The 26,054-nt window shown below is 38.3% G+C and overlaps 1 long non-coding RNA gene across 4 annotated transcripts in view; it reads left to right on the plus strand.

Annotated features, from left to right (window-relative positions):
• Positions 1-26,054, plus strand: part of LOC149122320 (uncharacterized) — a 40,402-nt gene that overhangs the window by 10,900 nt on the left and 3,448 nt on the right. Inside the window, exon 5 of one of the 4 annotated variants that reach the window (XR_016220256.1) lies at positions 4,587-4,946. The exons of 1 other annotated variant lie outside the window; for it this stretch is intronic. This is a non-coding gene — a long non-coding RNA (uncharacterized LOC149122320). Of the gene's footprint in view, positions 1-1,785; positions 1,938-4,586; positions 4,947-26,054 lie in introns of those variants that run through there. 2 more of the 4 variants (XR_016220257.1, XR_016220255.1) reach the window with 2 other exon arrangements.

Genomic DNA, 26,054 nt, shown 5'->3' on the forward strand with positions numbered 1-26,054 from the left:
TTTTATTTGCTCATGTATTCATTTACTCATTAATAATTTTTCTATAAATATTTATCAAGTACCTTATACCTGCCTCAAATTTTCCAATTTCTGATAAAATCAAAGCATTAATTTTTACAGAATAGCTTATTTTTAAGGCTTTCAAATGTAGCACAACATGTACTGATTTACTCACCTCTAAACCTATGATCTTGTAACTATTCAACTCTAAAGTTGAAAGATTCTGAGGATAAAGTGACTCTATAAAATGACAAGAAGGAAAAAGAACGATTTTGTCTGAGGAACCTTGTCTACAATCGATCTTCATCTAACAATTCTGCATAATCTTTTTCTTTCATTCTGGCTGAAAGTATTTATAAACTCAATAGTCAATTTCAATTTAACGGAAACAGCAATGTATCTTTGGGGTGGATTTCCACAGAAAGACCCTGCAGAATTCTCTAAAGAGTGATCTTCCGTCTTTCTGGACTTTAAGAAATGTATCTCCAAGATGAAATAGTAACTTTTTTCAGTTTACAAATGAATATGTAGTAAAAAATAAATAACTATAGATGAACAGGTTGTTATGTATAAATAATGGATACTCCCTCCCTCTCTTCATTGATCCCTCCCTTCCTCTTCATTCCTTTCTCTTCTTCTTTTAATTTTTACGATAACATACTTTCACATGACTTCATAGTCACAGGTTTAATCCTCTATTAAATAAATTATTCAACAAGTAGAAAGACCTTTGTTATGCATGAGTATAGACAAGGGTTATAAATAATAATCAAACCTCAAGTAGACAATTTCACTCATCTGCATTACATTTTTGTAGTGTATATTTTATGTACAAATCAAATCAAATATATCATATTTGTCTTTGGGGACTTGCTTATTTCACTAAGTGCAATGGTCTCTAGTTGCATGCATGTTGTTGCAAAACACAATTTCATTTTTAAAATGACGAAGTAGTAGTGCATATCATATATATACCATGCTTTTTAAATCCAGTAATAAATCGATGGATTAAATATGAGGATACATATAACTCTTCCATATGTGGATCTCATTTCCTTTGGGTAAATTCCCATGAGTACGATGGCTGCATAATATGGTAAATCAATTTGCAGATTTTGGAGGAATCTCCATGCTGTCTTAATATGACTGCCCTAGTTTATATTCCCAACAGCATGTTAAAGTGGCTTTTCTCCCACATTCTTATCAGCATTGATTATTTATTGATTTTTGATGATAGTCATTCTAAGTAGGGAGAGGTGAAACCTTATTTTTATTTTGATTTTATTTCTCTGATGACTAGTGATCCTGAGCATATTTTTCATGTGTCTATTGGCCATTTCTGTTTCATCTTTGATAAATGCCTGTTCATGTCCTTTCCCATTTCTTTTTTATTATATTTTTAAATTTATATAAATGGAATACATGTCATGCATCTCATATATACAGTTTTAAAAACACACAATGATACTTTCCATACTACTTTCCATCCCTCCTTCTCTCCTACCTTCACTCTATTTCATTTCTTAATTTATTTTTAATTGTTGCAATGACATATAGTTACAGTTTACTTTATAATCACAAGCTTAACTATCAACTAAATAAATAATTCAAAAAATAGTAAGAAAAAGAATACTGCTCCTCAGGAGAATAGACAAAGGCTATTAAACAATATTCAAATCTCAAAATACCGGGGCCAGTGCTGTGGCTCACTTGGTTAATACTCCGCCTGCGATGCCGGCAACCCATATAGGCACCAGGTTCTAGTCCCAGTTACTTCTCTTCCAGTCAGCTCTCTACTGTGGCCTGGGAAGGAAGTGGAGGATGGCCCCTGCACTGGCATGTGAGACCAGGAGGAGGCACCTGGATACTGGCTTCAGATCGGCACAGTAGCCAATGGAAAGAAGACCTTTCTCTCTGTCTCTCTCTCTCTCAATGTCTAACTCTGCCTGTGAAATTAAAAAAAAAAAAAATCTCAAAATATCAATTTCAGCCGGTGCCGCAGCTCACTAAGCTAATCCTCCACCAGCACTCCAGGTTCTAGTCCCGGTCAGGGTGCCAGATTCTTTCCTGGTTGCTCCTCTTCCAGTCTAGCTCTCTGCTGTGGCCCGTGAGTGCAGTGGAGGATGGCCCAAAGTGCTTGGGTCCTGCACCTGCATGGGAGACCAGGAGGAAGCACCTGGCTCCTGGCTTTGGATCAGCACAGAGCCAGCTGAAGCAGCCATTTGAGGGGTGAACCAACGGAAGGAAGACCTTTCTCTCTGTCTCTCTCACTGTTTAACTCTGCCTGTCCAAAAAAAAAAAAAAAAATCAATTTCAATACATGATGGAGTACTACTCAATCATAGAAAAGAATGAAATAATGCCTTTTGCAACAAAATGGATACACTTGGAGACTATTATGCTCAGTGAAATAAACCAACCCCCAAAATAAAAAAAAAAATCATCTTTTCTATGATTTGTGGTATCTTATACAAAGTCCAAAAATGCAATCAATATATTGCCCACTTGTTAACTGGATTGTTTGTTTTGTTGCTTTTGAGCTTCTTGAGCTCCTTATATATCCTGGATATTAATTCTTTTTCAGATGTACAGACTGCATATATTTTCTCCCATTCTGTCATTTGCCTCTTCACTTTGTTTAATGTTTCCTTTGCTTTGCAGAAGCTTCCTAGCTTGATGTAATCCCATTTGCCTATTTTTGCTTTGGTTTCCTCTGCTTCAAGAAGTCTGCCTATGCCGATGTCTTGCAGTTTCACCAATGTTTTTCCCTAGTAATTTGATGGTATCAGATTGTGGATGAAGAAACTTTGATTCATTGTGAGTTTATTTTTGAGTAAGCTGCAAGGTAGAGGTCTTATTTCATACATTTGCCTGCAGAGAACCAATGTTCCCAACACCATTTATTAAAAAGATTCTCCTTTTTCTAAGGAGCAATTTTTAGCTTCTTTGTCAAAAATTAGTTTGTTTTAATGCATGGATTAGTTTCTGGGATTTCTACTAGGTTCCATTGGTCAACATTTCTATTTTTTGGGGCCAGTACTAGGCTATTTCAATTATAACTTCCCTATAGTATATCTTTCAATCTGATATTGTGATGACTCTGGTTTTGTTTTTGCTGTTTAAGATTGGACAAGCTATTAATAATCTCTTGCAGTTCCATGTGAATTTTAGGATAATTTTTTCTAGATATAAGAATGTCATTGGTATTTTGATTGGGATCACATTGAATCTGTTAATTACTTTGGGTAATAAAGAAGTTTTAATATTAATACTGAGAGCATCTTACATGTCTTGCTGATTTTTAGAAATTATTCATATTTTATGTAAATATTTAGAAGCATGCATTATACATACACATATATTTCCCAGTCTCTGGTATAGCCTTTCACTTAATTAATGGTGGCATGCCACCCACTGGTGCATTATCAAGAAGCTTTAGTCAGAAGTGGAGTTTGAATTTGAGGCCAGGCACTCCAATACGGGATGTGGACATCCCTAACAACAATGCCGGATGCCTACTCTCAACTCATCTATTTTAGTCTTTGCCTGCCCCCATGACATGTAATTTAAATGCAGAATTCTAATAATTCACATCAATTTGTTGTGCTCTTAATGGCGTTGTAAATAATGCAGGTTTTAACATTTTTGTTTCTATTTGTTAGCTGCAGCCAAAAAATAATAAAACCAATTCTTGTATTTTATATACACACACATGCACACACACATGATTTGTTTAATTAGCTCATTATTTAAAAGACAAAAAGAGAAAGAGAGAAAGGGACACACACACACAGAAAAAGAGAGAGAGAGAGAGAGAGAGAGAGAGAGAGATCCTCCATTTTTTGGTTTGCTCTCCAAATGCCCACAACTGTCAGGGCTGGGCCAGGCCCAATTCAGCACTCCATCTGAGACTTCCATGTGGGTAACAAGAATCCAAACACATATGTCGTCATCTGTTGTCGCCAGGCACATTAGTAGGAAGCTGGATAAAAAGTCAGGACTTGAACAAAGCATTTTGCCATAGGATATGAACATTTGATGCAGCAGCTTAAGTAGCTGTCCACAGCCTACACCTCTGATTGAGTATGCTGATCTTAAACGCAAGAACCTTGCCAAAGCAAAGTAATCAAAAGAATTCTAGATATATTATTTTACCAGCAAGTGCTCATTATATTCTATACATTTTCAAGATCTTAAATTATTTTATTTTTATACTTGCCTTGATTTGTGTCCTATCCCAAGCTTTCATTAGAGAATGATGTTGATTATATTGGAATTGATTTATTTGCTTTTTCATTCATTTAATGTATGAAGGGGGTGTACTTGCTAATTTTTTTCAGATATTGGTGTTTTCTTTTATGTGATAAGCGTTTTGTACATCTAACAAAGTAAACATATGGTTGTTTTATGTATTCATCTAGATCAAGAGGCCCTCAGCATAAATGTTCTTTGAGATATTTCTATTATGCACATCTTCTACAGCCATGTGGTCTCATTTAGTATGGTCTCACTGTATTTGTAAATATGGTGAATTACTTTGATGGTTTCCTTAGCACTTACGAAATAAAATCCTCTTTTCCTTAAAGGCAGAGAGAGAAGAAGAGAGGCAGACTGAGAGAACTCTCATATGCTGCTCCACTCCTGAAATGCCAATAATGCCTGGGACTGGGCTGTGCCCGAAAAGTGGAGCTGGGAACACAGTGCAGTTATCCACATCATATTCATTATATGAGTCATTGCGTCTCCCTTCCACTGCTGTGATGGTAGGAAACTGGAGCCAAGTGCCAAAATCAAACTCAAACACTATGATGTGGGACAAGGGCGTATTAACCATTGGCCCATATATATGACCTAGATTAAAATTTTAATGGAAGAAAACTGAATAGATATCACATGACTATGACCATGTAATATTGGCAACTATATAACGATCTTATTCACATTTGAATATTCATAAAAAAGATTGGTTTGAAATTTTATATTTTTGAATTCACTTATAAAGGTTATTATTATCACATTAAAAATCAGCAGTTCTTTCTTTCTTGAATAAAAATACCATTGTTCCTGATATCTCTTTGTTAGAGGCATTGAGTTTAATTTGTTCAACAAACATTGAACTACTCATTAATGTTCTTTTATAAATTGGGTAGATTATTTTTAATTCAAAAATTTATTCAAAGTTTTAAATTATTTGTATAAAGTTTAACACATTTAGTTACATTTTTCATTTTTTTTTTGCTTCAGAAATACATGTTTTATTTTTTTTTAACTTTTATTTAATGAATATAAATTTCCAAAGTACAGCTTATGGATTACAATGGCTTCCCCCCCATACCATCCCTCCCACCCACAACCCTCCCCTTTCCCGCTCCCTCTCCCCTTCCATTCACATCAAGATTCATTTTCGATTCTCTTTATATACAGAAGATCAGCTTAGTATACATTAAGTAAGGATTTCAACAGTTTGCTCCCACACAGAAACATAAAGTGAAAAATAATAGATGATTTTTTAAAATGATGATGAAATCAGAGCAGACCTATTGTCATGTTTAATCCCAGTGAGAGTCAAGTTGGGAATTGATAATTTCTTTTTTTTACAGAGGATCAGTTTAGTATACATTAAGTAAAGATTTCAACAGTTTGCACCCCCATAGAAACACAAAGTGAAATATATTGTTTGAGTACTCGTTATAGCATTAAATCTCAATACGCAGCACATTAAGGACAGAGATCCTACATGAGGAGTAAGTGCACAGTGACTCCTGTTGTTGACTTTACCAATTGACACTCCTGTCTATGGCATCAGTAATCTCCCTATGCTCCAGTCATGAGTTTCCAAGGCTATGGAAGCCCTCTGAGTTCTCCAATTCTTATCTCGTTTAGACAAGGTCATAGTCAAAGTGGAGGTTCTCTCCTCCCTTCAGAGAAAGGTACCTCCTTCTTTGAAGACCTGTTCTTTCCACTGAGATCTCTCTCACAGAGATCTTTTGCCAGAGTGTCTTGGCTTTCCATGCCTGAAATACTCTCATGGGCTTTTCAGCCAGCTCAGAATGCCTTTAGGGCCGATTCTGAGGCCAGAGTGCTATTTAGGACATCTGCCATTCTATGAGTCTGCTGAGTATCTCACTTCCCATGTTGGATCACTCTCCCCTTTATTTATTCTATCGGTTAGTGTTAGCAGGTACTAGACTTGTTTATGTGCTCCCTTTGACTCTTAGTCCTTTCATTATGATCAATTGTGAACTGAAATTGATCACTTGGAATAGTGAGATGGCATTGGTGCATGCCACCTTGATGGGATTGAATTGGAATCCCCTGGTATGTTTCCAACTCTACCATTTGGGGCAAGTCAGCTTGAGCATGTCCCAAATTATACATCTCTTCCCTCTCTTATTCCCTCTCTTATGTTTAACAGGGATCACATTTCAGTTAATTTTCAACACTTAAGAATAACTGTGTATTAATTACAGAATTAAACCAGTCATATTAAGTAGAACAGACAAAAAAAACTACTAAGAGGGATAATGTATTAAGTTGTTCATTAACAGTCAGGGCTATGCTGATCAAGTCACCGTTTCCCATAGTGTCCATTTCACTTCAACAGGTTTCCTTTATGGTGTTCAGTCAGTTGTCACCGATCAGGGAGAACATATGGTATTTGTCCCTTTGGGACTGGCTTATTTCACTCAGCATGATGTGTTCCAGATTCCTCCATTTTGTTGCAAATGACTGGATTTCGTTTTCATTTTTAAAAATATATATTGTTAGTATTTGTGGGCTGCAGTGTGATGTTTCAATGCATGTATACAACATGCATGGGTCAAAAGAAGGCAACATTTCCCATTCTCTAAATTTACTTTATGATTGAAAGCTTGGAATTCCTTCTATTTACTCATTAAACATATGCCAGACCTTACTTGCATTTCATTGTATTTTGCCAGTATTCATATTTGTGTCTTTATATTTAAGATGATAACATTTTTTAAACATTCATTTATTGATTGAGTGGCAGTGTTACAGAGAGAGAGAGGGAGAGACAGAGAGGTCTTCCCTCCTTTGGTTCACTTCCAAAATGGCTGCAACAGCCAGAGCTTAGTGGATCCAAAGCCAGGATCCAGGAGCTTCTTCCAGGTCTCCCATGCAGGTGCAAGAGCCCAAGCACTTGGGCCATCTTCTCTGCTTTCTCAGGCCGTAAGCAGGGAGCTGGATCAGAAGTGGGACATCCAGAACTAGCACTGGTGCCCATATGGGATGATAGCACCCAGGTGGATGCTTAACCTATGATGCCACAGTGCCAGCCCCAAGAATATGACATTTTTTCACATGTTTAGACTTGTATACCCACCATTGTGTGTAACAGAAATGGTCTGTTACTACCAAGGAATTGCCTAAGTTTCCTTTATAGTTCTATTGCTCCTCCTCTTCCATAGTCCCTGGTAACCACTATTTTTCACCTCTGTAATTTTTGTTTCAAGAATGTTACATAAATGAGAATCATATACTTTATAAACTTTTGATATGTTTTTTTCAACTAAGCATAAATCTCTGAAGATACATCCAAGGCACTGCATATATCTATACTTTATTTTGTTGTTGAGCTGATTTCCATTACATGCTGTAGTACAGTTTAAAATGTTGCACATTTTGGAGAATATGAATCATTTTGGGTAGTTCTAAAAGTTATTGATCATTTTAAAAGATTTTATGTTATTGTGCTTTTTTGTGTAACTATACATTTCATTTCTCAAGTATAAGTGTCTAATACACTAGACTAGCATTGTGATATAATGGGCTAAGTTGCCACTTATAACACTGGCACTGAATATGCTAGTTGGAATCCCAGTTGCTCAAATTTTGATCCAGCCTACTGTTAATACCCCTGGGAATGTGGCAGGTGGTGACCCAAGTACTTGGGCCCCTGCATCCCACATTGGGGGACTTCAGTGGAATTCCTGGCTCCTGGCTTCTGTCTGCTTGTTGGGACTTTTAGAGAATGAAATGGCTGATGGAAAATAATATTCTCTCTCTCTCTCTCTCTCTCTCTCTCTCTCTCTCTGTGTGTGTGTGTGTGTGTCCATCTCTGTAGCTCTTTTGTACCACAGAGTTAAGTGATGTTTTTGAGAGGCACTCTTATTAATACACATATTCTCTGTAAAATTTTAAACACATTTAACAATGTCTGTCAGTTGCTTTTTCACTTGAAATAGAGATTGACTGCAAATAACATTCCAGAATCACATATTTTTCTTTCAATACCAGTTAATACCATTTTATTATTTTCAACCAATGGATAGTGTTGTAAAGAGACATAAGGCCTATCTTGTTTAGTTTACATAAATCATTGGTTGCTTCTCCTGAGTACGTAAAGAATTTTGCTTTATCTAATATAAAAATATCGCTGGAGGTTATGAATTTTTGTCACTGTTTTCTATCATTTTCTGAATAACTGAACTACTTTCATTTCAAACTTCCTTTCTTCACTCATTCTATGGATATTAGGGCACAAGTTCATGGAAAATGCATTAAGGTAAACATAGATAATTTTAATGTACTGTATTTTATTACAAATAGTAAGAGGATTTTGAATATTTTCAACGTTCAGAAATATTCAATATTTGAAGAGGCAGATGTATTTATACTGACTGGACATTACAGAGTGGATACATGCATTGAAACACCCCATAGTACCTCACATGCAACAAGTTAAGAAAGAAAAAAATAAGAGATAAGCTTATTTGGTTGTTAAATTTAAATTCATGCATATAAGTGGTTTTCACAAATTTCATGGAAAATGTGAATTATGAAAAAAGCTATGCATGAAATTCAAATATTTCTACACCAAAAGAAACATTTTAATCCCATTTCCCAAGAACATTTTGAAATCATCTTGTGATATTTCTTGAGCAATTGTTGATTTTTTAAATCACTTTTCTGCAGAAAACTAATCAGCACTTTGCTGCATGGTTTTGGGTTTCTTTGTAAAGAGTAGTATTGTGTAACTAGTTGTATCTTCCTTTCTTTCATCTTTACCTTATTATAAGCATTTAACGAATTAATACATTTTAAACTTTAATTTCTTTCTGGTTCTAATTTTACGTTTATGATATTTTAATATCTCTTTTTTACAACTCTACATTTCCCACTTTTATTCCTTTTTTAATTTTTAGCTTTATAGAAAGAGAATAAATTTCATGTATTTCATATAAGCAGCTTTAGGAATGTGATTTTCATATTGTATGAAGATTTCTCGCATGTCCTGCAGATATGTTTCATTTCAGGCTGGAGTTTCTGCTTCTTTATTTTATTCTATGCTGTTTATTCATTATTGTTACATAGTTGTTTGCTGTTTTTTCCCTTCCACTTTTCTTTAATGTGTGATATCTGCTCTGAGAATACTAAATTTTGCTATAAGTGAAGTTTTTTTTTTTATTTAGTAAATATAAATTTCCAAAGTACAGTTTATGGATTACAAAGGCTTCCCCCCAATAATTTCCCTCCCACTCACACCCCTCCCATCTCCCGCTGCCTCTCCCATTCCATTCACATCAAGATTCATTTTCAATTATCTTTATATACAGAAGATCGATTTAGTATATATAAAGTAAAGATTTCATCAGTTTGCACCCACACAGAAACACAAACTGTAAAATACTGTTTGAGTACTAGTTATAGCATTACTTCACATTGGACAACACACTAAGGACAGATCCCACATGAGAAGTAAGTACACAGTGACTCCTGTTGTTGACTTAACAATTTGACACTCTTGTTTATGGTGTCGGTAATCTCCCTAGGCTCTAGTCATGAGTTGCCAAGGCTATGGAAGCCTTTTGAGTTTGCTGACTTCGATCTTATTCTGACAGGGTCATAGTCAAAGTGGAAGTTCTCTCCTCCCTTCAGAGAAAGGTACCTCCTTCTCTGATGGCCCCGTTCTTTCCACTGGGATCTCACTCACAGAGATCTTTCATTTAGGGTTTTTTTTTTTTTTTTTTTTTTTTTTTTTTTTTTTTTTTTTTTTTTCTGCCAGAGTGTCCTGGCTTTCCATGCCTAAAATACTCTCATGGGCTATTCAGCCAGATCTGAAGGCCTTAAGGGCTGATTCTGAAGCTAGAGTGCTGTTTAGGACATCTGCCATTCTATGAGTCTGCTGTGTATCCTGCTTCCCATGATGGATCGTTCTCTCCCTTTTTGATTCTATCAGTTAGTATTAGCAGACACTAGTCTTGTTTATGTGATCCCTTTGACTCTTAGACCTATCAGTGTGATCAATTATGAACTGAAGTTGATCACTTGGACTAATGAGATGGCATTGGTACATGCCACCTTGATGGGATTCTATTGGAATCCCCTGGCACGTTTCTAACTCCACCATTTGGGGCAAGTCCGTTTGAGATGTCCCAAATTGTACATCGCATCCCTCTCTTATTCCCACTCTTATATTTAACAGGGATCACTTTTCAGTTAAAGTTTAAACACCTAAGAATAACTGTGTGTTAATTACAGAGTTCAACCAATAGTATTAGAACAAAAAAAATACTAAAAGTGATAAAATATTACATTGTACATCAACAGTCAGGACAAGGGCTGATCAAGTCACTGTTTCTCATAGTGTCCATTTCACTTCATCAGGTTTCCCCTTTGGGGCAAGATTTTTTTTTTTTTAAAGATTTATTTATTTTATTTGAAAGTCAGTTACATAGAGAAGGAGAGGCAGAGAGAGAGGTCTTCCATCTGCTGGTTCACTCCCCAGTTGGCCGCAAATGGCCGGAACTGCACTGATCCAAAACCAGAAGCCAGGACCTTCTTCCGGGTCTCCCATGAGGGTTCAGGGGCCCAAGGACTTGGGCCATCTCCTATTGCTTTCCTAGGCCATAACAGAGAGCTGGGTTAGAAGTGGAGCAGCCGGGTCTTGAACTGGCCCCCATATGGGATGCCGGCACTGCAGGAGGCGCCTTAACTTCCTATGCCACAGTGTAGGCCCCTTCTTTAAAAAAATATAGAAAATTAGTTAATAATAACCTCAGTCATTAGGCTGTTTAAGAAATACTTGTGATTATTTCCTTAAATTATATGTTTCTTATCACCTGTTCTTTCCTGGTGTTCCTCCTCATAAGTAGAGAATTTAATCGACTTGTTTCTCTCCTTAGAAATTAAAAATTCTCTAGGATGTGCTCACTATAATTTCTTAGTCATCCTGGAGTAAGAAACTGAAAAATTCTAGCTCACTGAGAACAGCAGTGCTGTAATAATTACTATCCCTCTGTTTCTTTATGGGCTGAGATTACAGAGTCATAGCTTATATGCTTGTTGCAATTCATATAGTGTTGTCTAATTACTTTACAACATGGCTACAGAGATTAAATCTGTTTTTTTTAATTTTACATATTTTATTTATTTATTTATTTAACAGGTAGAGTTACAAACAGTGAGAGGGAGAGACAGAGAGAAAAATCTTCCTTCCCTTGGTTCACTCCCCATATGGCCACAATGACTGGAGCTGCACTGATCCGAAGCTAGGAGCCACGTATTTCTTCCTGGTCTCCCTTGTGGGTGCAGGGGCCCAAGCACTTGGGCCGTCTCCTACTGCTTTCCCAGGCCATAGCAGAGAACTTGATTGGAAGAGGGGCAGCCGGACTAGAACCAGTGTCCATATGGGATGCCGGTGCCACAGATGGAGGATTAACCTACTGCGCCATTGTGCCGGCCCCCTACAGAGATTAAATCTTTCGGTTCATGAAGATCCCTCCTTTCATCCACGTCCTTCCAAATAGGAGCTACAGTTAGATTCTCAGATATTTACCAATTTGATATATACAAGATGGTGTGTATTGTTTGCTTTGACTTCACTTGTGCTGAGCAATAACGAGGGTGAGAATGTGTTTGTCAGGATGCTAAAGCAGATTAGGCCATGGTGATCACTAAATTGAAAAGAATCTATCAATCCTAAAATATGTGGTGTATTCTATACAGGTTGGGAGGTGGAATAGGAATGTCTCAAAATTGAAATTCCATTTAGTACCCAGATGTTTTCAGAAGACATGGACTGGAGCCTGAAACAGAAACCTAGAGGCTGAGACAGGAACCCAAACCCTGATTGTAAAGTTTTTTTTTTTTTTCTTTTTTTTAACTTTTATTTAATAAATATAAATTTCCAAAGTACAACTTTTGAATTATAGTGGCTTTTTCTCCCATAACCTACCTCCCACCCACAACCATTCCATATCCCACTCCTTCTCCCATCCCATTCTTCATCACAATTAATTTCCAATTATCTTTATATACAGAAGATCAACTTAGTGTATACTAAGTAAAGATTTCAACAGACTGCACCCACAAAGACACACAAAGTATAGAGTACTGTTTGGGTAGTAGTTTTACCATTAACAACACATTAAGGACAGAGGGTCCTACATGGGGAACAGGTGCACAATGACTCCCATTGTTGATTTAACAGTTGACACTCTTATTTATGACGTCAGTAATCACCCAAGGCTCTTGTCATAAGCTGCCAAGGCTATGGAAGCCTCTTGAGTTCACCAACTCTGTTCTTATTTAGACAAGGCCATATTCAAAGTGGAAGTTCTATCCACCCTTCAGAGAAAGGTGCTACCTTCTTTGATGGCCCATTCTTCCCGCTGGGATCTCACTCACAGAGATCTTTCATTTAGGTCATTCTTTTTTTGCCACAGTGTTTTGGCTTTCCATGCCTGTGAAACTCTCATGGGCTTTTTAGCCAGATCTGAATGCCTTAAAGGCTGATTCTGAGGCCAGAGTGCTATTAGGGCACTTGCCATTCTTTGAGTCTGCTGTGTATCCCGCTTCCCATGTTGGATCATTCTCTCCTTTTTAATTCTATAAGTTATTATTTGCAGACACTAGTCTTATTTCTTACACTTAATTTATGACATTTATGACACTTAATACTATCTTGTTGATCAATTATGAACTTAAACTGATCACTTTAGCAAGTTTGATGGCATTGGTGCATGCTACTTTTATGGGATTGAATTAGAATCCCCCAGCACGTTTCTAATTCTACCATTAGGGATATGTCCGATTGAGCATGTGCCGAATTGTACATCTTCTCTCTCTTATTCCCACTCATATTTAACAGGGATCACTTTTCAGTTAAATTTAAACGACTAAGAATAATTGTGTGTTAATTAAAGAGTTCAACAAATGGTATTAAGTAGAACAAAAAAAAAACACTAAAAGGAATAAAATAGTAAGTTGTTGCTTGACAGGACAAGGGCTGATCAAAACATTGTTTCTCATTAGTGTCCATTTCACTTCAACAGGTTTCCTTTTAGGTGCTCAGTTAGTTGTCACCGATCAGGATCAGGATTAGGGAGAACATATGATATTTGGCCCTTTGGGAATGGCTTATTTCATTCAGCATGATGTTTTGCAAACCAATGGGGGAGTGATGAGGAAGAGTGGCAAAGCAGACATGTGGCATTGTGAAGATACACGAGACACCCCAGCAGCAAGGGAAATCCAGTAAATGATGGAGTTGTAGGGAGAAATGAGATATTCTGAAATCCATAACTACTTGCCAATTTATAGATCACATTTTTTTAAAGATTTGTTTATTTATTTGAAAGTCAGAGTTACACAGAGGAGAGGCAGAGAGAGGGAGAGAGGTCTTCCATCTATTGGTTCATTCCCCAATTGGCCGCAACGGCTGGCACTGCGCCATCTGCAGCCAGGAGCCAGGAGCTTCTTCCAGGTCTCCCATGTGGGTGCAGGGCCCCAAAGACTTGGGCCATCTTCTACTGCTTTCCCAGGCCATAGCAGAGAGCTGGATCGGAAGTGGAGCAGCAGAGACTAGAATCAACGCCTATATGGGATGCCAACACTTCAGGCCAGGGTGTCAACCCAGTATGCCACAGCACTGGCCCCTATATGTCACATTTTTAAAATATTTCAATTAAAAAATTGTAATAGGGGCCAACCTTGTGGTTTGGCTGGTAGAGCCACCAACTGGGATACTAACATTGCATGTGGACACCAGCTTGTGTCCTGACTGCTCCACTCTTTATCTAGTTCTCTGCTAATGAGCCTGTGAAGGCAGCAGAGGATGGCTCAAGTCCTTCAGCCCCTACACCCACATGGGAAGCCCGGAAGGAACTCCAGGCTTTGGCTTGGCCCAACCACAGTTTATAGCCACGTAAGATGTGAACCTGTGGATGCAAGATCTCTCTCTCTCCTTCACTGATTGTCTCTCCTTCCCTCTCTGTAACTCTGCATTTCAAATAAATCAATCTATTAAAAATTGTAGAGATGGGTCCAGCTCTGTGGTGTAGTGGGTAAAGCCACTGCCCTCAGTGCAGGCATCCCATATGGGTTCTGGTTCAAGTCCTAGCTGCTCCTTTTCCTATACAGTTCTGTGCTATGGTCTGGGAAAGCAGTAGAAGAAGGCCCAAATCCTTGGGTCCTTGCATCCACATGGGAGATCTGAAAGAAGCTACTGGCTCCTGGCTTTGGATAGACCCAGCTCTGGCCACTGCAGCCATCTGGGGAGTGAACCAGCAGATGTAAGACCCCCCTCCGCTCTGCTTCTACATCTCTGTAACTCAGCCTTTCAAATAAATAAACAAATCTTTAAAAAGAATTGTGAGAGACATAAGAATTGCATTTGGGCACTGTGATGACTTGGCACATGTGTACATAATGTATTGTGCAATCAGGTTAAATACATTTTTCTCTTTAAACATTGTACTTATGTTTGTATATAGGTTAAATATTATCACTACTAATATTTACTGTTTTCTCTGTGACAAGCATGGCTCTATGCCATCATTGGGGGGATTTAATAATTCAGTATCCCTAGACATATAATTTCTTTTATTTAATTCAAATATTCTATCATCTTGTTTTGATACCAAGTGCAAGATGTGTAAATTAAAATTGATGACAGAATTTTCACTCAATAAAACAAATGACCCTGAGCAATGGACTGTGGCCACCCTGCAGTCATGCAGGTACCTACCAAACCCTGGACGGGCTGATGCCATCAATTAGCCATAGGATGCTTGTAAGGTCTTAGTGACATCTGCTCACATACAGATCCTGATGCTGTTCTGAACCCTGGCAGGACAGCAATGAGGTGAAGAGACAGCCTTTCGTGTGACCTTTTGTAATTGAATGTACACATTTCATTCTTTATCACCATCAACTGAACGTTACCAGATTTGAGTAAGTCTCCAAAGGTTAAACCATGAAGGGACGTGCAGTGGAGGATGGCCCAAGTGCTTGGGCCCTGTACCCGCATGGGAGACCAGGAGAAGCACTTGGCTCCTGGCTTCAGATCAGCGCGATGTGTCCACAGCACGCTGGCCGCAGTGGCCATTGGAGGGTGAACCAATGGCAAAGGAAGACCTTTCTCTCTGTCTCTCTCTTTCACTGTCCACTCTGCCTGTCCAAAAAAAAAAAAAAAAAAAAAAAAAAAGACAAAAGAGCTGGAAAGCGTTAACACTACTCAGCTGCAAAGATTTTCAGGGGTAGGTATAGCATATTTTGTGAGTGTAAGGTAATTAGGAATTGCCTTCTTAAAAATGAAGAAGGGAGGATTCCTAGTTGTGGTTGAGGAAAAGAGAAGAGAAATTTAGAGGGGGGAGCCAGTGAGTGAAGGAGGGAGAAAGGGAGAGCAGTGTGTACCGATAGGCCACCTGAGGACCCTGGTCACTGAGAAGTGCAGATGACCCAGGCTTGCTTCTCTGTGTGGCTTAGGTCCTGTGCTGCCTACACGAAGCATCTCTGGGTTACACAGTGACAGACACAGTGACTTATATTATTGGACTATTTTTTCTAAAAAAGTTTTTCCTTTGCTTTCATTTTTTTCCGAAAGTATCAGATAAACAACGATTTTGAAACAAATGGCATGATTATGTTTTTCCACTAATGTGATCTCCTTGTTCATGAAGAAAGTGTTGCATCTAGAGACTTGGGAAATACAGAAACAAGTGAGCACGTAAGAGACTGCTGGGCAGGGATGAGTACAAAATCGTAGTTTATTTACTAAAGAATAAAAACCATTTTGTTTTGGACGGCGAAGATGTAAATGTAGGGATACACACAAAGCACACATTGCCAGTTAGCCATGAGCTGTTCAGTCGCACGTGAAAACAGACATGTACCCTCTCTAGTTCCTCACTTTCCTTTTAATTTATTTAGGATCCTCTCATTTGTCAAGCCCGTTGTTAGTTTTAAGATGGTTTATTTTATAAGCTACTCAAATTATGCCCATTATTTAGAGCATCCTACATAAAGTTCTCCGTATACTTGTTAACTTTACTTTGACTCTTTGCCTTGGGCAGTCAGCATTTTTGCTTGACTTGGTTTGGTTTCCTGTGAATAAATATGGCTCTCACTGCGCCTTCCTTGCTTGAAGTTTCTCTGTTGTTTTTATAGGCTTACACTTGTGGATTGCTGTTGTCTTCACTTTTGAACAACTCTAAAGCATTTTCCTTTTAAACATCATTCTTGCTTCAAAGATCCACTCTTTAGTCATTTCTGAGATTTCATCTATATATATTTCAGAACTTCTTAACATAGCTCACATGTTCTTAATTTTTGATTACGATTTTTTAAAATTTTATTTTCCTTATTCTCTCTCTATGCTTAATTTTGTTTATTTTCTACTAGCCTCTTAAAATTCCATCATTCTCTCTGTTCTAGGGTTCCAACCTGCTGTTATCCTAATTTCAGATTTTTACATATTTCGGTGCTCAGTACATTTTTAAGATATTGTAATTCTGTGTTGGAATTCTCTACCACTTTTTTTTTTGACAGGCAGAGTTAGACAGTGAGAGAGAGAGGGAGAGAGACAGAGAGAAAGGTCTTCCTTTTCCATTGGTTCACCCCCCAAATGGCCACTACAGCTGGCATGCAGCACCGATCCAAAGCCTGGAGCCAGGTGCTTCCTCCTGGTCTCCCATTCGGGTGCAGGGCCCAAGCACTTGGGCCATCATCCACTGCCTTCCCTGGCCACAGCAGAAAGCTGGACTGGAAGAGGAGCAACCGGAACTAGTACCTGGCGCTCCAACCGGGACTAGAACCCGAGGTGCCGGCACCCCAGGCTGAAGATTAGCCAAGTGAGCCATGGTGCCGGCCTCTACCACTTTTTCTTTAAAGCTGTAATCTTTATTTTCTTTAAAGCTGTCATCTTTATTTTCTGAAAAAAAAATTAAGTAACCTCACATTCATTGTCTTAAAACTTCATTATTATCTGTGAGTCATATTTTTGCTTTTTCTCCTTATATTGGCCATATTTTGTTTCTCTTTGCACATAAAATACTTACATGTGCCAGATACTGTGCATAAAACACAGATAGATGCTTCTGCGTGATTCAAGTTCTACTAGAAGCATTTTCCACTTTCTTTAGTAAGGAGGGGCTGGGTGAGTGCCTGCTTATTTCATTTCAAGCAGAAATTGAGCCTTAACAGTTGCCCTTGAACCTGTTCTAAAGTTATCTCTTACAATGTTCTAGGAGTAAGATTGTTACATTTCTAAGTTTTAGCCTTGAAAACACTAACAATTTGTTTGGCACTTTAAAGTTTCTAGCCCTGATTTGTAGCCTGGTGCTTCCAAACTTTGTAGCTGTGTCACTGTGGGGAAGGGATGCCTGCTTCCAGCACTGATTGTTCACTAAGGCCTTGAAGATTGCCAGCACTTTCACTTGAATCTGAGAGTTAGCTCTGGGTCTGCTATCTTAGTCTCCCATGCAGTACTGGAATAAAACAAATTTCCTGTAAGCAAAGCCAGTATTACATTTGGTTCTCAACTTTAAAGTTTGTAGTATAAAATTTTGAGATGCTTAACATGTTTGTAGAATCATGGCAATTGATTATCCGTTCCTAGAATAAACACAAAAACACTATATTATGCAACACATTTTATATTGAGATTATGTAATCTTCTTTGTAATCTTAATTTTCCTTTATTATGCTACCAAAGATTTCTGATGAAACTAAAATACATTATATTTTTGCCCACATACACTTATTTACAAATGGTTTTAATTGTTATGTCAGTTTTAACTTTAACACACACAGATACATATATATGAGGTATCTTCGTAAAGTTGGTGGGAAACAGAATTAAAAGGTAGAGTGACTTTTCCATGACCATTTTGTATTTATAATTAACTCTGCTTCCATTTCTATAAAATGTGAATAATGATCATATTGATGTAGTTACATTAATATAATTTATGTATGGTGTATATTCACCTATTTTCATGTCTTTCATATAAAAATACATTATATCCAATGTTGATTTACACATATAAATGTAGATCAATGTTAACCATATTCAACTTTGAGTTATATTTCACACATTAAGTAGTTACATGTCCAACAATTTATAAACATTCGGTGCTAAGAAATGTAGAACACACTTTAGAAGCCTACATATGGGAGAAACAACATCATGAGTTCTTGTTTTATGAATAAGCATCTGTGAGAGAAATCTCTAAAAAGTATCATTAATGTTGTGAATACTTTACACAAAGTGCATGTGCTGCTGATGTTTAATAAAATCTCTTTAGATAATCATGAGGAAAAATGGTTCAGGACAAAGAGAAACCCTGCTGGGATGAGATTGCTTTCAATTCAGAATGCTTAAGAATACTAGGAGCAAAGCTCAGGCTTCCTAGGGATGTAACAGGCAAAGTTTTGTCCTATATCTAATTATTTATTTACTTTAAAGTCAGAGTTACACAGAGAGAGATGGAGAGGCAGAGAGAATGAGAGGTCTTCCATCCGCTGGTTCACTCCCCAGTTGGTCGCAAGGATTGGAGCTGTGCTAATCTGAAGCCAAGAGCCAGGAGCTTCTACCAGGTCTCCCACCCATGTGCAGGGGCTCAAGGACTTGGGCCATCTTCTACTGCTTTCCCAGGACATAGCAGAGAGCTGGATCAGAAGTGGAACAGCTGTCATCAGAAGGCATCAGAAGGGATGCCAGCACTGAAGGCAGCAGCTTTACCTGTTATGCCACAGCGCCAGCCCCCTATATCTATTATTTTCTAAAGTGATTTCTCTTATTTTGTTAATTGTGTTTTAGTTTTAATTGAGTTCCCTGCAGTCTATCTACTTGGACTTTTCTGATACCAATCTTGTATTCATTTTTTCTCAAGGATTGGACTTCTTTTTATGCCAACCCAAAGTGAGGAACAAGGAAGTTCATTCACGTACTGATGAGGGATGCCACTATTTATTAAGTCCAGACCCAGAGTTAGCTTTGAGACTTCCTTGCAGGACGCACACTGATCTTTTCTTAAGGACAATCTTGTCTTAGCAGGCACTTGTCTGGCCCAATCTCTGGGGTTTCTTTCCAGTTTTTAAAGGTTACCGCCATAATCCTGGCCATCGTTTTTGTCTGGGTAGTAACATGATCATCTCTGTTATTGAGCCAGCTCTACCAATTCAGAAAGAAACTTTTCCTTGAACCCTTCCAATTTTTGCAACTTACATCTAATATCTGGGGCTGACTGGGATACAAATGCCACATTAATGGCATGGCTATTCTCAGGGGCTTCTGTATCTATGGGAGTATACACATGGAATGCTTTTTTTTTTTAACTTTTATTTAATGAATATAAATTTCCAAAGTACAATTTATGGATTACAATGGCTTCCCCCCCATACCGTCCCTCCCACCCACAACCCTCCCCTTTCCCACTCCCTCTCCCCTTCCATTCACATCAAGATTCATTTTCGATTCTCTTTATATACAGAAGATCAGCTTAGTATACATTAAGTAAGGATTTCAACAGTTTGCTCCCACACAGAAACATAAAGTGAAAAATAATAGATGATTTTTTTAAATGATGATGAAATCAGATCAGACCTATTGTCATGTTTAATCCCAGTGAGAGTCAAGTTGGGAATTGATAATTTCTTTTTTTTTTTTTTTTACAGAGGATCAGTTTAGTATACATTAAGTAAAGATTTCAACAGTTTGCACCCCCATAGAAACACAAAGTGAAATATATTGTTTGAGTACTCGTTATAGCATTAAATCTCAATACGCAGCACATTAAGGACAGAGATCCTACATGAGGAGTAAGTGCACAGTGACTCCTGTTGTTGACTTTACCAATTGACACTCCTGTCTATGGCATCAGTAATCTCCCTATGCTCCAGTCATGAGTTTCCAAGGCTATGGAAGCCCTCTGAGTTCTCCGATTCTTATCTCGTTTAGACAAGGTCATAGTCAAAGTGGAGGTTCTCTCCTCCCTTCAGAGAAAGGTACCTCCTTCTTTGAAGACCTGTTCTTTCCACTGGGATCTCACTCACAGAGATCTTTTGCCAGAGTGTCTTGGCTTTCCATGCCTGAAATACTCTCATGGGCTTTTCAGCCAGATTCGAATGCCTTTCGGGCTGATTCTGAGGCCAGAGTGCTATTTAGGACATCTGCCATTCTATGAGTCTGCTGAGTATCTCACTTCCCATGTTGGATCACTCTCCCCTTTATTTATTCTATCGGTTAGTGTTAGCAGGTACTAGACTTGTTTATGTGCTCCCTTTGACTCTTAGTCCTTTCATTATGATCAATTGTGAACTGAAATTGATCACTTGGAATAGTGAGATGGCATTGGTACATGGAATGCTTTTAAAAGGTGTTCAAAAAAAGCTGCTGGGACTCATCCATCTTTTGGACGGCCTCACTTACCTTAGATAAATTAGTTGGCTTCTTTGCTGCTGCACATAGCCCTCTTATGAGAATCTGGCGATACCTATTGAGAGCCTCAATAGCTCTATCATCATTTGGATCCCAATCAGGACAGCTCAGGGAAATACTCTCTCCAGTATGATGGGTTCAGAGAAAGGCTGCCCAAAGCCAGTTTTGGCCTTCTCACCAGTTGCGATCTCTCTCCTCTGAGGTGAAAAGGATTTGAAACAGTTGTTCCAAGGTCGGTTGTTGAATAAGGAAAGTTGACTCAAGGAGAGAGATCAATCCCTGCGGCCTCTCAGCAAAAGAGAGAGATTTTGTTGTTTTTAGTTACATGGATCACTAGTAGAAAAGGGGACACAGACCATAAAAGGGGGCTTGTATCCCCCCAAGGGAGAGGCATTTTGCTGCAATGAAGGACCGGGACAGGTGGCTGTGTAGAAGCTGATGTTCCCTGGGGCTGTGGGTGATATGTTTCCCTGTCTCCGCATATGTGGAGGGCTGAAAGGACTGGGCTTCCCCTGGTGATGGTCCTCCTCTGGGAAGAGTCAGGGGCCACTGGAGGTTCCTGGGGTGGGTCCCTGACACTAAGCACTTGATATGACCTACTGTACAGTCCAAAGAGCAGATCACATATATATTTAAATTATATTAATTAGAATGTGGTAGCATGCAAGTATGGAATGCAGAATGCAAGTCTATTTTTCCACACACAGAATCTGTTTCCCACATGTGTGGAAACATTCACTACAGGTGAGTGGAATCTATAGACTGAAAGAGAAACAGAATGCGCATAAGCAGTGGGTTCTATAGTGCTTTCTCACAAGGTCAAGAGTCATTTTGAGGGGCTGGCATTGTGGGGTCGCGGTTAAGCTGCTGCCCCACAATGCTGGCATCATGTTAGGGATGCTCCAATTCCAATCCAGCTCCCTGATAATATCCTGGGAAAGCAGCAGAAGATGTCTCAAGTCTTTGGCCTCTTGTTGTGAGGTCTATGGACTGGCTCCATAAGGAAGAAGATGAGTAGGACTGGATCCTCCTGAGGTGCCCCGAATAATAATAGGAGATGGTGGCTCCTTCCCCTTCTACTTGGCCAGGAGGACACACTGTCCCTCAACTTTTTTTTTTTTTTTTTTTTTTTTTTTTTTTTTTTTTTTTTTTTTACCAGCAGATTTCAATATATGGAATCCGGTCACTCTCATGCACAGAAGAGCTGGATATAAAAAGCATTCAAAGTAAAACCAAGACTTAGCAGTGCAATTTTTGAAATCACTAAAATTTTGCAAGAAATAGCTCAATAGTGGATCAGTAGGGAAGGGTGATCCTTGCCCCATCTCTATGACTATGATAACATCAACACAACCAAACAGAAGGAACAGAGAGACCCTTACACAGATTAGACTCAACCAAGACCAGAAGACCAGAAGTCTGAGACGACGTCTCAAACTCAGACCTGGTTGTGGAAGTCATGCTGTGTCCAGCCTTTCAACAACCCCAGACGAGTCTACCCACAGACCAGAAACCAGAAGAAATTGAAAACTGATTTCTACTCACCCGTGAGGTGCCAGAAGACTCTTGTGATTTAAATTTAGCGAGGACTCTGAGAAATTGTGCCGAAGTGCCAGAAGTCAGCCTGGGGCTGAGGAACGTCTCTCAGTGGCTCCCCTGATCTTCCTCCTTGGGCTACGCCACAATGTTGGAGCTAGCCTGCCCATCCCAAGAGGGACAGGGGGAGATCTCGCTGGGGCCTCCAAATGTTGTGGGGTGCACAGATTAAAAACACAGTGAGACTTTTGAGGTCAACTTAGGCGTCTTTATTAGCTAGCTGGCCACTGCCTTCTCACAGAGCAAGTCTGGAGAAGTTGCAGTGGTGGTGGTGGTGTGGGGGGGGGGCTTAAAGGCAAAACTTCTTTTCTTATCAGTCATTTAATAATGCATGTGGGCTTGTTGAAGTAGAAAAGCAAGAAATGATAGCCAATCAGCCAGTTTCTTTTTAACGTTTTTTCTTTGAAACATTTGATTCAATTGTTCCTGGTTCTGGTCAGGATCAGGCAAGACATAACTGACCTTGGCGCCACCTGTGTTATCCTGTGGCTGCAGCCTAGAGAAGACAGGTGTCTTCTGGTGACAAACAGAGGTTTAGAAGCCATAAATAGGCCAGCTACAAACCAACATTTATTTTTATGAAGAACATGCCCTGTTTTTAAAACAACCAAGCAAAATAACCTATAGTCTATAACCACCTGGGTGTGTTATACCATGTAGACAGTTTAAACTATTGAGTTACCTGTCACAGTATCCTATGTGGGTGCAGGGGATCAAGCATTTGGACCACCTTCCACTGCTTTCCCAGATGCATCAGCAGGGAGCTGAAACAGAAGTGGTGCAGCCTGGGCTCGAAGTGGTGCCCATATGGGATGTCGGCACCACAGACAGCGACTTTACCACAGTGCAAGGCCCAAGTAATATTGTGAGAGATGTATTCTCCTAGCTCATTTGTATCAGTTTGCTAATAAGTATATTTTATCCATTGTGCTGGTGTTATCTGTTGGTTTGAATTTCCTTTTTTTGAGAGTTCTGATATTTTTCCGCAAGAAAATTCAAAGTTCACACACACACACACACACACACACACGTGTCCTTTGATTTCTGTGGTACAATTTTTCCTTTAAACTATCTTAATTTATAAAACATTCCACCTGACTGATTGTGGGGGGAAATATTACATATCAGAATCTCTTTTTTTATCCTCTGTAATCAACCACTTTTGTCCAAAAACTTTTGTAAAATATATCTTATAATACCTTTAAAAGTTGAAGGCAGGAGATGCTGAAACTCAAAAATGATGGTGAGATATATAAAATTGCCTTTTTCTTCAATATGAGAAGATAGAGATCTTTGATTTTGTGTCTAATAAACTTGTTATTACTTCCCAAAATGCTTCTTTCTCTTAAGTAAGATTTAGATATTGATAGGGAAAAATGAAAATTAAATTTCATGAAACAAGAAAACACAAAATATAAAGCCATATTACTGTAGTCTTCATTATAATTACGACATATGAACTGCAAATAGAACACATATTCTTTCCTGTGACCATATTATTATGTACAGTTCAATGTTCTTATCAGAATATTCTTTCATTTTCAAATTGTGACGCAAGTCACTCAATATTCTGATCTTTTACCTATAAAATTAAATACATATAAATATATAATCATTCAAAACAACATATGTTGTTTCATATCTTCATAAAGTTTTTAGTTTCTAAAGATCCTTTAATGTTTATATTTGGTTTTCAATATTGTGAACCTAAGCAAAGTGCTACCCACATTAAATAATCAGTAAAACATATTGACTTAAATGTGACATAAAGAATATGTAAGCATGATGACTACTCTGCTTACTTTAGGTACAGTTCCCTAGTATGTGTTATGTTTAAAGTTTATTTTGGTAAAGAGAGGGCGAGAGAAAAAGAGAAGGATATATATATATATAGAGAGAGAGAGAGAGAGAGAGAGAGAGAATATTAAATGGCTAAATGAGAATCATAAAAAGCTCAAAACATTTCTCCAAAATTTTAATGATATGCACTACATTTTGTATTTCTTCTTCTTTGTATACTTAATTCAATTTAGAAAAAAAAAAAACTTGATTCCTAGATTACCTTTAATAATCTCCCACATAAAATTTAAAGTTGTTCAGATGATGCCATATACTTCATAAGGCTTACCAATTGGATTGCCTTTCTAAATTATGTTATCATCATTACCATTTTCTGTTATTATTTGAAGATTCATTTATACTTAAAAGGCAGAGTTACAGAGAGAGATTTAGAGACAGAGACCTTCCATCCCCTGGTCTACTTCCTACATGGTCTCAACAGCCAGAGTTGGACTGCTCTGAAGCTAGCAGCCAGGAGCTTCCTCTAAGTCTCCCACAGCAGTGCAGGGGCCTAAGCAATGGGGCCATCCTCCACTGCTTCTCCAGGAGCATCAACAGGGAGCTGTATACATAGTGGAGCAGCTAGGACTCAACCAGGGCCCCTATAGGATGTCAGCATCACAGGTGGTGGCTTTACCTGCTACGCCATAACACTGGCCCCTATGTTTTTGTGTTTTTTTTAAACATGTAATTAGAATAATTCTAAGTTTTAGCATTCAGTTCCCTATTATTTATTTTATTTTCCTTCAGTCTCCTTCATTACTTTCCTTTGTGGTAGGACAAAATCACATCAAAATAATTTCAGCACTAAATTGATTGGCATTTTTTTAACAAGGAAAATTAAAAAATAATGAACAGAGAGCTGGAAATTTTTAGTAGAAATTCTGACATGACCAGCATTCAATTCTGGAAATTTAAGCAACTGATGATACTAGTGACTGACTTTTATTTATGTGCTCATCATTGATGGTAGTAATGCCAATGAAAGGAGGGAATACTCTGAAGAATATCAATTGTTAAGAATGTGCACATTAATTAAAATACTCTTTAAAACTATATATTTTTGTTTTACTTTCCCCCACTTCACTAAATCCTGGTTACACAATCTTGCATGAAACTCCAGTATCAAGTTCCTAAAATGATTTTTGTCCAGGTTTTATGTGAATGTGTCAAACTACCTCAGTATTCTCAAAATGGAATGCAGTTTTAAAAGTGCAATCGGTGGACACTCATTGTGTAACATGCAGGCATCAGATTATCTGTGGATTTGTCTTTCACAATCTATTGTTTGGGCATCTTTAAGAATCCTGTCTGTTCTCCCTGATCGGTGACAACTGACTGAACACCAAAAAAGAAACCTCCTGAAGTGAAATGGACACTATGAGAAATGGTGACTTGATCAGCATAGACCTGACTGCTAATGGACAACTTAATACATTATCCCTCATAGTATTTTTTTTCTGTTCTACTTAATATGACTGGTTTAATTCTGTAATTATCACACAGTTATTCTTAAGTGTTGAAAATTAACTGAAATGTGATCCCTGTTAAACATAAGAGTGGGAATAAGAGAGGGAAGAGATGTATAATTTGGGGCATGCTCGGGCTGACTTGCCCCAATTGGTAGAGTTGGAAACATACCAGGGGATTCCAATTCAATCCCATCAAGGTGGCATGTGCCAATGCCATCTCGCTATTCCAAGTGATCAATTTCAGTTCACAATTGATCATAATGAAAGGACTAAGAGTCAAAGGGAGCACATAAACAAGTCTAGTACCTGCTAACACTAACCGATAGAATAAATAAAGGGGAGAGTGATCCAACATGGGAAGTGAGATCCTCAGCAGACTCATAGAATGGCAGATGTCCTAAATAGCACTCTGGCCTCAGAATCAGCCCTAAAGGCACTCGGATCTGGCTGAAAAGCCCATG

This window comes from Oryctolagus cuniculus, chromosome 14 (genome assembly GCF_051225735.1).
Source record: "Oryctolagus cuniculus isolate XC-2025 breed Fujian yellow rabbit chromosome 14, ASM5122573v1, whole genome shotgun sequence".
Taxonomy (NCBI): Eukaryota; Metazoa; Chordata; class Mammalia; order Lagomorpha; family Leporidae; genus Oryctolagus; species Oryctolagus cuniculus.